The sequence below is a fragment of the Rhopalosiphum padi genome, chromosome 4, assembly GCF_020882245.1.
Source record: "Rhopalosiphum padi isolate XX-2018 chromosome 4, ASM2088224v1, whole genome shotgun sequence".
Classification (NCBI taxonomy): domain Eukaryota; kingdom Metazoa; phylum Arthropoda; class Insecta; order Hemiptera; family Aphididae; genus Rhopalosiphum; species Rhopalosiphum padi.
Window position 1 is genome coordinate 6,038,416 of NC_083600.1, and position 14,260 is coordinate 6,052,675.

Here is a 14,260-nt window from a genome sequence, read left to right on the forward strand (position 1 = left end):
TGTTTATGTATAAATAAGCTAATAATAAATATCATAATTTATTTGTGTATTATCTGAACACATTATTTTTTATCCGTTTCTTAATTAACATTATTAAACCATAATAAGTAAATATTAGTAATTATTTTAATGTGAAACCATGTCATGCATGTTACAATTACGCAATACAAATATTTATTTTAAATAAAATGTATAAAAACTACACAATATTATCAATTATTATAAATGATTAATAATTAAGATATTCTGCAGATCACGGAAATACTATCTGCAATGATTGCTCATATACGTATATGTATTTACATAGGCTAGAAGTTACTGACAATAATAAAAATAATATTTATTCATATTTTAATTTAATTTATGTACTAGTAAAAATATTGTAATGAATGTTGAATACGTATTTTAGTTGACTATTTATTTACTAGTTATTATACTAATATAGTATAGTAAAACTGTTAAGCTTTTAAAATCACTACCCCATTACAACTAAAACTCTATCCATTATTTTAAATATGTGTTTTTTGGATTAAAATCTATTTTTATTGATTGTAATCAGGACGATACGTTTGATTTTATACTTAAAGTCGTAAGTATTCAGTATAATCCTTCAAATAAAAAGACTTAAATGCTTAAATGTATTATAAAAATTAAAATTATCATAATTTACTAAAAATACTAACTAAATACACTACACAATAATTAAGTCTAGTAGGCATGTGCGTACAGTATATATATGTATTTATAGAAAGTATATAAAAACGATCAATTTGTAGTGCTACAGACTATATCTATCACTATTATCACATATTAATATATTGATGAAACTAAAATGAGAAATGATACCTACAAGAAAATAAATAAAATCAAAATAATCTTATACATTTTGTATTTTATCTAAATGTGTCAAAATTAAAATAAATTTTAAGTGCAATAAAACAATAAACCTAAAACTATTTTTTCTAAACCCAATAACATCGAAAAAATCTATTTCGTTTGTGTTGTTAATATATTGTTTAATCTAAAAAAAATAACTCAAAAACCAATAGCCGTTATGTAAATATTTTACAACACCCATAATTTAAGCAAATGAGTTTAACATACAATATTATTATTAAAATTTACCATTATATAAATAAATAATTTGGAAACAAGAAATTAATAAAATTCCAAAGTTTGTAATAATTATAAAATGAATAATTTAATATATCAAATTAAGAGTTGAATATTTTAATGAAATAATGTATTCCGAATAAATTAAAGTGGAATACATTTCAAATCGATTAATCTGATAATTTTTGCCTAAAAAGGAGGTAATCATTACATAACTAAAATAAGAAACATACTTTTATTGTAAAACCGATACATTAGTGTCAAATTCCAGAATATTAATACATATTAATTTATATTTTTATATGAATTATCTGCATTTTATTTTTTTGAAAATTTCTTATTATGTTGTGTAGTAGAATAAATAAATAGCTTCTGAAAAAAAAAACTAATTGACATAAATAAAAATGCTTACCTAACCATGTTTTTAGACATTTATTTTAATTTTTAATTAAATTAAAATGTACGATAAAAGTTTATTTATTTACAAATATACAATATACGCCGTTATATTATGTATATTATGTTCGTATTTCATTTTTATTAAATGACAAAATAGTTATTTAAGACATGAACATTTTGTGATTTTGAATGTATACCAATTATGAAGCTTTATTAAGCTATAAATACAAGAATATTATGTAATTTCCTCAGCCGTTTCTCAATTTTATAACTGTATAGTGTATCGAAATCGTCCCTTCTCACGAAATCCAATAATCTTTGGATATAAATTAGGTATTTATATTTACTATAAAACAAAAATAACTTAACTGCATACCATGTTAACTTTAGTTCTGGAATCGGCTAAACTGCTTAATGATTACATAACTTGCTATACTGTTAATCAGTAATTAACAATAATCAACCTCTACTGTAGCAGTAGTATGAAACGGACGAAAAATAGATAAAAACAAACTAACTAAGAATATATAATTAGGTACTTATTTAAAAATGTAATCTGCAAAAAAATTTAGTATAACACGTACTTTGACTGAACAGAGTTATGGTAATATTATTTTATTAATTACTTTTATAATAATTTAAAAAAAATTAAATTAATTTTATAATAAACTATTAATAAATATATGTAATATAATATTTTTAAATTGTTCTATATTAGATAGCTGTATATTATTATATTATTATATAATTATCAACGGTGTAGTATACTTTAATATCCACATTCTGCATATCTGTGTAATATGCAGATAATTTAATCTTACTTTTAACGGGAATCTAATCGACTACACACATTAGGTTTCTATATCGGAAACCGTAATACGTAGAAGTATATAAGTAAAAATTATCCATATTTGTCAGTCATCTATTTTTCGTATAGTTTTTAGGTACAAATAACATAACTGAAAGAATTTTATTTCGTACCAAATATTATATTTATGTTATCATTATTTTAAAAATTAAGGTTCTCCAATATAAATTTTCAACCCAAAAAACTATGAGAAATAGTCAAACGAAATCTATGTACATGAATTATTTTTACTATACAAACAATTCATATCTCTAACTATTTAATATAAAAATAAAAAATAAAAACAAAAAAGTGTAAAAAAATAAATCGACGAAATACGTAATTCAAATTCACTTATAGTTGTTTAATTATTAGGTTTTATTGCCTTTTAAACGTAGGAAAATAATTGTGTGCAAGTACACGCGTATAACATATAATTATATTATTGTATTATCATTGTACTATATATAAATATATTATATAAGTAAAAAAATTATCATCTGACGACCCATATGCCGAGGCTTGTCCTAATAATAAAAAAAATAATTTGTACACCACCCCGAATAACCAAATTAACTTATTTCAAGGATAACTACCTTTTATCTTTTATAAGTTCGATTTGTATTTATTACCGAACTCTTTTTGGTATTATATATTTAAGTATCTAACACTTTTGTATTAAATATTTAATTATTTTAAAGTTATGTAATAAATTTTGACTTCAACTAATTAAATATTTTAAATGTATTAATATATATATATATACCTATAGCATGTATAAGATACCTTGATAAGTGTCCGTGTTAAATTGCTAAGCTGTTTAAATATGCATAATTTTAACTAATGGTTGAAATGGTTGTATTTAAAAATCCAAATAAGAATTTAAATAACAGATCACAGATTGCAACAATGGTACATATTTTCATTCAAACATGTATGTGTTAATATTTAGGAAGTAACAGCATAATTACAATAGTTTATAATATTAAACTTAACAATTCATAATATTTACGTTCAATTCGCATTACATAAATATTTGTTCAATAAATCGAGCAGATTAGATATTAGTTTTCAGTTATACTTGTATAGCCATAATATAGCTGGGTGTATTATACATAATATATTATGTAATTTAAATATACTAATTGTATTAGTATTTTATTATTATTTATTACCTAACATATTATTATAATTTATTAATATTAAGTATTATATTAAAACATACGAAAAAACTACACTATTAATATTATGAAAAAAAATTGTTATTAAAATAAAGTAATATTGTTTTTAATACATAACAGTTATATAGGTATCTATTTTTAAAGGTCCTAATTGTGTTACAACAACAATTTTTTTTAATTTTGTAAAAATAAAATAATGACATATATTTTACTTTTATACTGGTGCTATATTATTATCTAACGTATGATTTTATTTTATTTATAAGATAAATTATTACATAATTAAGACTTAATATCTATCATCAGTTACTTATCATGTAAAAAACTGTTTTTACAATAGTAAGACTAACTATTTGTATTATAGTATTAATAACTTTTCATAGACTATAAATTATTATTCTTATGTATAGACATAGGAGTGCCAAGGAAAGGCACCTATAAACAGTTAAAACTATTTAATTTAAACAAAAAATGAAATTTTTTATTTTAGTGTAATAATAAATAGTAATTAATGATAAATTAATTTACCCAAAACGAACATAAAAAAAATATATTTATAATTACCCACGTGGCCACGTATGATAAATGTAAAAAAAATTATTCATTTAGCTTTACTCGTGTTCCCATTTTACACATAGTATTGTGTTTAATACTTTATAGGTAATAAAAGTTCAGTTTTCAAGAAAATCTTGTTAATGAGTTTTAATTTTTTCTAAAGTCATCAGAATTATTCGATTGGTCTCTAACAACTTGACTATTTGGTTTTTATCATTTTTGATAACACCACTAAGTCCGTGTATAATATTAATAACCATTAACCTGTAATTTTCTTTTAATTGATACTGCGCGCGGCATAAACAATATGCACAATCATTATCGCGAGTATAATATATATTATAAAATGTTATAAGCATTTCTTATCTGACAAGTAGGCGGCGCGCTGCACGGTTTCCATCAACGATTGTTCTTGAAATCGATGTGAAAACTTTAACGGATCGTTAAGTTAGGTGTATGGGAAATCTTTAATACAATCCCCACGACAGTCACGCCGAGTAAACTGTAAAATGAAATAATATTCTTTACATGACGCTGCCAGGAGGCTGCTGTTGAGTGGACTTAAGTTATACCTATTCACATTTTACTAATCGTTATATGACACTATTTCAGAGGCTGCGACATAAATTTTTGTTCGGTACAATAAATGCGGTTTTGTTATTTTTAATATTAGATAAAACTTAAATTGACCTATATATATCAAACATAAAGATAAGAACATATCCGTGTTCTCTTATCGGTTATTTTTATTTTAAAGCAAGTTTTATGAGTACATAAATACATACAATATTACAATTTTAAAACAGTTAAATCTTATGTTGCAATAATTTACAAAAATACACGAGAGGACACAGAAAGTATTATATTACCTTTTAGTTTAATTATATAGGAAAACTAACTTTATAAGTATAAATATTAAAAATAACAACGTTGTAACCAAATGTAAATTAATTTTATTATTCTAATTAAAATATTAATGGACCAATATTTTATGGAGAGTCCCTGAACTATTTTATGCCAATCATAAAATCTTTAATACTTTTATGACAAATGTAAATATTAATTACCAATTATTGGCTAGATTTTTATGTATAAAGAATAAAGATACACCAAAAGATATTCTATTTTAGAAAATAAAATTAGAATTAACATTTTAAATTATAGGTATCAAGTTTAGAAAATGCTAAAATAAAAATTTGTTAGAAAATACATGTATACAGATATTCATTTTGAAAGTACCTATCTACAACAAAAAATTAATAATATCGAAAATTGGGTTTTGTAACAAACTTAAAATAGGTACTAACTTTTTTTTTAAGAATATATTCTTAAGCATTGAGAATTTTTACTTAAGCTCACTTCACCAACTTTCGAGGAACAACCGAACAATTAGATTCAACTTACTAGTAGAAACCAAACAACACACGTTATTGTAAACCTAAAACATTATTCATTTCTCCTAGCTCTGCTAAAAACCTAAGAGAAAAATACATATTTATTCAAAATCAAAACGTTGTTTTGTAATAATGTCAATTTAAAAATGTTCTAAATCATGAGAATATAAACACATAAATGGATCACCTTGTACCTATATAACTATTTTATCTAGATACATTTTTAATTTTTTGATACAAGTAGAATATTTAAAATATATAGCTAATATAAGATCCTAAAAATATAGAAATGAAAAACATTTTTATGGATGTTAAGAAGAGTTTTTAGAGAAGGTTACATATAAATATGGACAATTTGTAAGCAGAGATTATTTTTTAACGAGTTAAGCATCCCTTAGGCGCAGACCCCAATTAAATAAATGTACTCCGAACACGCATCTGATTAGACAGTCGGCGACATTGGATAACAAAATCTTTATCGCATCTTATGACCGAATTTTAAGTTGTTTTTATTATAATTATAAATGCACTTTCGAAATTTCTTACTCACTACGAAATTTTATTTTATTTTTCGTGACTCCGGTACGTGTGCATGAGAAATATTTTTCCAATAAAGATAACATTTGCAGGAATCTTTCATACATAACCATATAAATGTTATGTGCTGAGAATGTACCATAAGGATTCAAATCGAATAACATATTAAGAAATAATAAAAAACACGTTTAAATACACAAATTCATTAATTATAAAGTATTTATAAATATTTTATAATCAATGGTAAGTCTAATTTGACACAAATATTACTTTGTAATATGCCGTGTCTATAGACACCAAAGGATTAATAAAAACATTTAGTTTTTGTTAGCAGTTATTCAATATTTACGCGTACATTTCTACAGACATAAATCCATAAAATTACAATATAAACTATCATAATAAAATATAAATATCGTCTTGCAAATAAATTTTAAACAAAAGAAACTATATATGTACAATTTTATTTATTAATTCTTCGTGTTTACAATTTAACTAATTACGTGATAAACAATTTAATAATATATAGTTTGATAACAATTAACAATAGTTGTTTAACATATTTATTTATAAATTATTTACTATATGCGCAGTAAAAGGTAGTAAGTGTAAGTGACGTTTTAGACATATTAATAAAATAAATAATCGTTTTTCAAGTGTATATTTTAATAAAATGTGTACTAATTTAAAAATTAAAAACTATTTTTCTATTGGCTTAGAAATTACAATAAAAATAATATATAAGAACTACTATAATACTGAGATATATGCGTTAGGAAAATACATATTAACTATTTAAGTTTAAACTTCAATGAGCTTAATTAATTTTAATTTAAAAAGAAAAACAAGTTCAGCATAATGTTGGCGATCAGCCATTTGGCTTAAGATTAAATTTGCAATAACTATTAAATGCAACTGTTTATGTAGCTCACCTTTCATTTTCCATAATACAAATGAATCACGATTCAGTATTTACACTTTACACAAGTCTGAAATAAGAAACATAATAACAATTATATAGTGTAAATTCCAAACATATTTCATAATTTTCTTATAAATATATTTAGATTCTGAGTCGAGTGAACAATGTTCATAATGATATTTTTTTTTAATTATAATTTTTGTCAACAGTTTATTAGAAGACCTAAAACTGTTTTGACTTTTTAAATGCCATGTTTTATGAATCATAAATCTTATCTAGATCTTAAAAGTTTGAATCGATTACATTGGAATATTGGTAATAAATATAATACTCGTATTATACCATGAATTAAATATGTTTTCTATGTCATATCAATTATTGAACATATTTGAAATTGATCTATTTTTACTTTATAATTATATTGGTATTTACTTAAATTATTACAGTGAGAATCGAAAAATGATTTACCTTGTTACTTTTTGTTTTCATGATAAAATGTAACCATAATTTATCCAGTAAATAATCTATAAGCCGTGGGTGTATTGATAAAGACGTTAAACTAATTATTATGATTGAAATACTAATTATATAGTTATTATAGTTTTTTTCTACTTAAAAAATCATAAAATGCAAAATGTATTAGTATAAAAATAAAATAGTATTTCCTGATATTACACTTGAAAATAATTGTTGTTAAGACTTAAAACTAGACAGACTAGTCATTATCGATATTTGATATTACTTTAGCATAATCAATGATTAAATATATGATGAGATAATCTATTATTAAATCCATTGTACGTGTGTAAGAAATAATAATTTATACTTTATAGTTCACGACTATAATAATTATATGATACAAAAAATGGCATATTAGGTGTACTCACTCATACAGTTTAAGGTGAACTAAATGTTAAAAAAAAATGTAAAAAAATAGCTTATGAAAAAACAAAGTATTATATTTCAAACGATTTATCATTTTTGACCGTATATTTAAGGTTTTGAATATAAATCGTCCTCATATTCGGTGTATTCGACTGTAATTTAATACGTTGATGACCCTCAACGCGTATTAAAAGAACCGAAAAAATGAATATAAATTTATTATTTATATAAATCGCTCATGGAAAATAATAATAGTAAAAATAACGACAACCGAAAAAGTAAAAATAATAATCACAATCACAATCGTGTACCGTATAATGATGAAACACTTTGAACTCGCAACCGCGATCAGATCTGTCGCATAAATAATACTCAATTTATCATAACGACAATAATCTAAGATATCGTTTATATGCGTCGCAGAATCATCGTCGGGGCACACTGTAATATAATGTTAATTATAACACCTTCACAAGTGCATAATATGTTTATTTTTTTTTTCATTTAACACGTTATAATTTTAATATATATAGTGTGCGTACATGCAGGATACAGCGTTTAACCTTTCTGTAAGTCGTCCTCAGAACGACTCAACACTCGTCTGCCGCCGTACCTATACGACACGTAATATATTATTATGTATTGTGTAAGTTATTAGTGGTGCTGTGGTGGTTTTTATTGTATTTCATTCCGACGCAAATCATCGTCGATGACGTGTCCGGTCCAAAGCATCGCGATCGCAGCTACTTATCCGCATGAAGTTGGAATGAAACGGCGCCATTAACCATATTATTATAAATGTATAACTTAATTATGTGATAATATTATACATACATTGCAGAACGTTATTATTTATTTTTTTTGTTTTCAACAATTTGCTACCAAACCCCTGCAGCGTTTGCTAGACATTGTCAAAGAATATAGATTAGTAGGTACATAGGACCGGATATAATATAATATTTGGAGAGAAAATTTTATCACATTTCGAACCCGTAATGCTGTTCAATTTACACTAAAATTGACTCAAAATATAAATAAAATGTATAATTTGCACCAAAATAAATATATACGATTGTCATTAGTATATTTATTACATTACTATATTAACTAACAAATATGAATTGAAATTTACACCAAAATTCAAACCAATTATTCTTTTGATAGTATGTATACATGTTTCGATATAGTGAAATATAAAATAATTATACATATAGATATAGGTATGAAAAACATGAATTAAATGTATTATTTTTTTTTAATGAATTAATGTAATACTCTGTTATAAGTTAATAACGATATTACAGTTGATCTAACGTCAAAATTTGCGATTATTACCAGGCAAGGAGGCGGGTATGATTAAAAATCTCAAAAAATTATTATTTTCATTCGAATCCATCGAGTTTTGACGTCAACGAGGGTACTAACAAAATAAGTAATCGAATACTATAGAATATAGATATTCGTTCTGATGCAAATTATAAACACTATTTTCAGATATCTAAGGAGGTACAACTCCTATATACATTTTAGGGGACGAAAGTGAACAGGAAGTGAAGTGCTTACAAAAATTATCATCCACGCTGAAGCTGAATCGATGTTTTCCGTGTGTTTTGTGTGGTTTAAACATTAAAACGAAGCCGATTCAACTCAACTATTACTGCTTCGAAGAATAAGAGATATAACGGCCAAAAACTCACATGGTGTGGTCAAACAAATAAAATTACCGTCTTTTTCAAAAATTTTTAAATATATATTATGTAATAAATAGTTCAACCTAACTATTATAGTTGTCAAATATATGAGCGTATGGGTAATGGGTATACCTAGTAAATTTAAATAAAATAATAAATAATTTATGTACCGATAAGTAATAGTTATATTATATAAGTATTAAATATGCATGTCATAATTATTGAAAAAATAATAAATATTGCGTATATGTATGTTTAAAAATATTCAATTCTCGTTTAATCGTCTTATGGACTATCCGTCAAGGCTCTGGTCCCGAGACTGACGGATAATCGAGGTTCTACTGTATCTCTGTTTCCGCGAAAATTACAAACTCCCTTCATCGCAATACCACTGACCTCTTCACCGCCGTAACCGTATCACGGCTCATATAATTATGTATACACAACAATATATAATGATATATTAAATATAATACATAATACATATACTATACTACTATACATAATACTACACTATAGCTACTGGCATACTGTAAATATATACACTGACGTCTGACGTAATAGTATAAGATACGTGTACATTGTGATGCTCACGTGGTCTTGCATAGCCCGCAGTGTGAACACGTCTGGTTATATCAAATTTATAATTTTTTTTAATTAACAGTTCTGGTGCGTCAACTCGTCCAAACTAGAATTGCTGATATTTTTGTTGTATAGACTAATAATATTAAATATATAACAACTCTAAATAAATTGTTACATTTTGAATAAAACGAATTTTAAGTGTGTGTTTAAATACACGTTTACTTCGTAGGCACGGAGTGCGCCCCAAATGACTGAGATGAACATGAGATAACGCGCGATTATTGTCTTGCTAGTACGATCATAATAGACTAATCAGTAATCACTGACAATAGTTTCGGGTTCTCTAACTATTGGCGATGTAATTGGCCATGCATAAGTTCTGTATGTATAGCGCGTTGCAAAAATGGGCAAGTGATGACGTTTCAAAAAGGAGGTAGGTATATTTACTGATCGGTAAATGTCATTTCTCATCTGTAAGTCCCAACTAAAACATTGTCGTTTGTCCAGCAATATAATATGTATTATGTATACGGTCTCCTATTGTACTATCCATACGTAAAACTGCTAGAATAGTATGGAGTATATATTATACTGTATTGGCGCACATCAGTCATGTATAGTAGAATATAATATTGACAATCGAAAATACGTAAAGCCGTATGGCAACCCACAACAATAATAAAATAATATAAACACGTTTACATAAGTACAATATAATCGTTGTACAACACATAATCGGTTGTCAGTTATTGTTGTGGATATGAATTAATCCACGATCGGGAAAAAAAATTGCGTGGGATAAATAGGATTTGTCTTTTTCGTCTTTATTATGACGTATTGCCGTTGAAGTAATCCGTACGTACGAGTCTCGTGAATACCATACACAAGTGTAGATACCTGTGTGTCGAATGTCGATAGTATATTTTCTTCGAATCAAATACCGTATAGACAATACAAAACGACACACATCAATATTATAAATAAACCGAATTTGTTTTTCCATCGTTTTTACACAACGCATTCGACTTTTCCCTAGTTAATTCCAATGCGAACATGTATATTATAGTACAATTTACTGGTTTATACGTGGCGTATTATTTGCTTTTTATTTTAAAATAAGATTTTTCGATATTTAGTAAAACACAAGTACATGATAACATTTTAATCTAGCAATGTTTATACGGATGGGTGAAGCGTGATATATTTCAAATTTACTAAAACAACAACTTAATTATATTAACGAAGTGTAGATTTACTTACAATGGTTAATTTTTCTAAACTGGACTTACCTATAACAAAAAATGATAAAATGATAAATATTTTCACTTTAAAATCTATTATTTTCAACATGACGTTATCTTATGACAAATTATTATCGATGCAATATAATATTATTAAAATATAACAATTAATAATAACTTAATGTTATATATATACATATATGTATGCAATTTATATTCATAATTTATCGATTTATCAATTTTGAAAAGAAATGTTTATAAATAATGTATTATTCAAGATGTAAAATCTATAATATATAAATATAATATGTATACATATTACATATCGTTAAATAGTTATATTAATTATGAAAATTATAACCAGTCTAACCAGTAGTATTCAAAAGAATACCTAACGGTATTCAAATATATTTTTTATAAAAAATGTACAATTATATTTTATTCATCTTAAAAAAAAAACTGTTTGTTTTGATTAGTTAGAAACGAAATTATTGTATAATAAATAAAGTCTATTATTTAAGGTATAATGTATTTATTTTTTATACTAATTTTTTTTTAAATATTAGTCATAGGTCATCAAGAATATTGTTATTGCCAACAATCTCTAATTCTGGCAAAATATCACTAAAATAGTAAAATATGTGACACATAAAAAAAATAACTAAAGTATTTTAAAACGTTTAGAGGTTTTTTTTATTCATATTTATTACCTATTTGCATACATATATAAGAACGAAATGTCATATAGTTATAAAATTTAAAAAGTTTAAAACTATAAATCTTTATTACAATTTCAATTAAATGCAATTCCTGCTTAATAATTTTCCCATAGCTATTTTACACGGCTAAAAGTTTATGATTATTATTACTTATGAAGCGTTTATATTTTAAATTGTAACTTGATAAACAAAAAATAATTAAAAACCATGCGAACTACTAAACCATATAATATATACCGTAGTAGGTACCTAAATTATGTATATGTACATTTTCTGTATCAATATATTATGTCAAGAAATCATTACAGATGAAAGGAATAACGCCTGTAGCTATACAACGAATTCATACATTGCTTATTTAAAACATGGACTCGTTACACAGTCTTTTATTTAGAATATGCAGTCTATAGTATAAAATGACAGACTCCGTTTGATCGAGGACCAATAAATATGTGAATATATTATAATAAAATGAGCAGAATATTATGGTTTGTTTTTTTTAATCTGTATAATGTGTATATTTTTTAGAATAACCCTACGGTTTTGATAAAAAAATCTCCGTGTTTTTCCAATCACTTACGTTTATAAATAATTATCAATTAACTGTATATATTTACTAAAACAATAGTCATATAAATATATTATAAATAAACGCCATTCAGTAAGCCCTGACGTTTTTGCTCGCTTTTAAAACATAAACATCGTTCGGTGCGTATATACGTAAAAATTATAGAGTCGTTGTGTACCTACAACACTCTCAGACGCGTATTGCGCGTATATTTATTATTTACTAACAATCCGGACGTACAAGAGCTCATGATAAATATTGTGTCTCGACCAATCGAAACCAATAACGTATACGTAAATAATACATGTACGTATAATACACATTACGAGCGAACGCTGCAGCAACACACTTGCGGGCGAGTGGACGACGCGCGGACGACTGATTGCACCACCGGAACGCACTCCCTCTATATAAGTGTACATATTATTATTATTATTATTATATCTCATCGCATGTCTGACGTCCCTGATGATTATCCAACAGCGCAGCTCGGTATAAACAACAGACTCGGAGACGTTCGTTAATGATTTCGACGTACAGGAGATTATAGTCTGAGGATGAGAGGATTCGTCTACTCGGGTTTCCCACTCAATCCGTGTGTGATGCGCGTGTGGGTATAGGTATATCCATTATATATTTTATAAACCCTTCGAAAAAAAACACCTGTTCGTATAGGTATAATCGTATTATTGGCCTACGCCATTAATTTCCGGGGAAAATTACGTTGTTGTAATGGCTTATTATATAGGCTTGCAGCGATATAGCTAACTTCGAGAGCCGATACGTCTAATATAATATTGAACGATAGAATATTTCGTCTTATCGACACTAACACAAGTACACACAAAAACGATGATTAATTTTATCTGAAAATATCGTATATTATAGACATACCTACCTTTATATGAAAATATATTATGGTACATACGAGTACTAAAAACAATACTTTAGAGTACCTAGACACACAAAGTATTTAAATATCATGAGAATATTGCATTTACATAAAATTCATAAATTATGTTTACACAACGTATGCATTATTATGTTTGTACTATTGTACTATTTTCACTTCATTAACTCTTGTCTCTTCTCTTAATATAATTTAATAAATTAACAATAAATATTATATATTTTTACTTCAATAATAATGACAAATCGTTTTGTTATTTTTCAAGTTTCATAACTAATTGAAATAAATAATATTCGAATATTTGGCTTATATCCAATGCCGTTAATAACATTTGTATATAGCATTAAAATTAAAATAATGATCGTTTAGTTATAACTAAGCTTAAAAATATACAAAATTATTATTATTATTATTTTTTTAATATTCATTTATGGTCTGAAATCATATTAATAATAACGACATGCAGTGTCCAGATAATTGATTATATGAACCTAGATTACAAATTAAATGTTTTAAAATAAATATTTAATCATTAATTATTAAATTTCTTAACTCATTTAATTCGTATTATAAATTATAATAATCATTATTAGTTAACAAAAATTATAAACACGACACCATAGCATTTTTGTATAAATCGATTCTATATTTCTATATAATATATATTATGTGAACGCTAGTCGAATTCGTTTTTCAACGTCATGGCTACATAT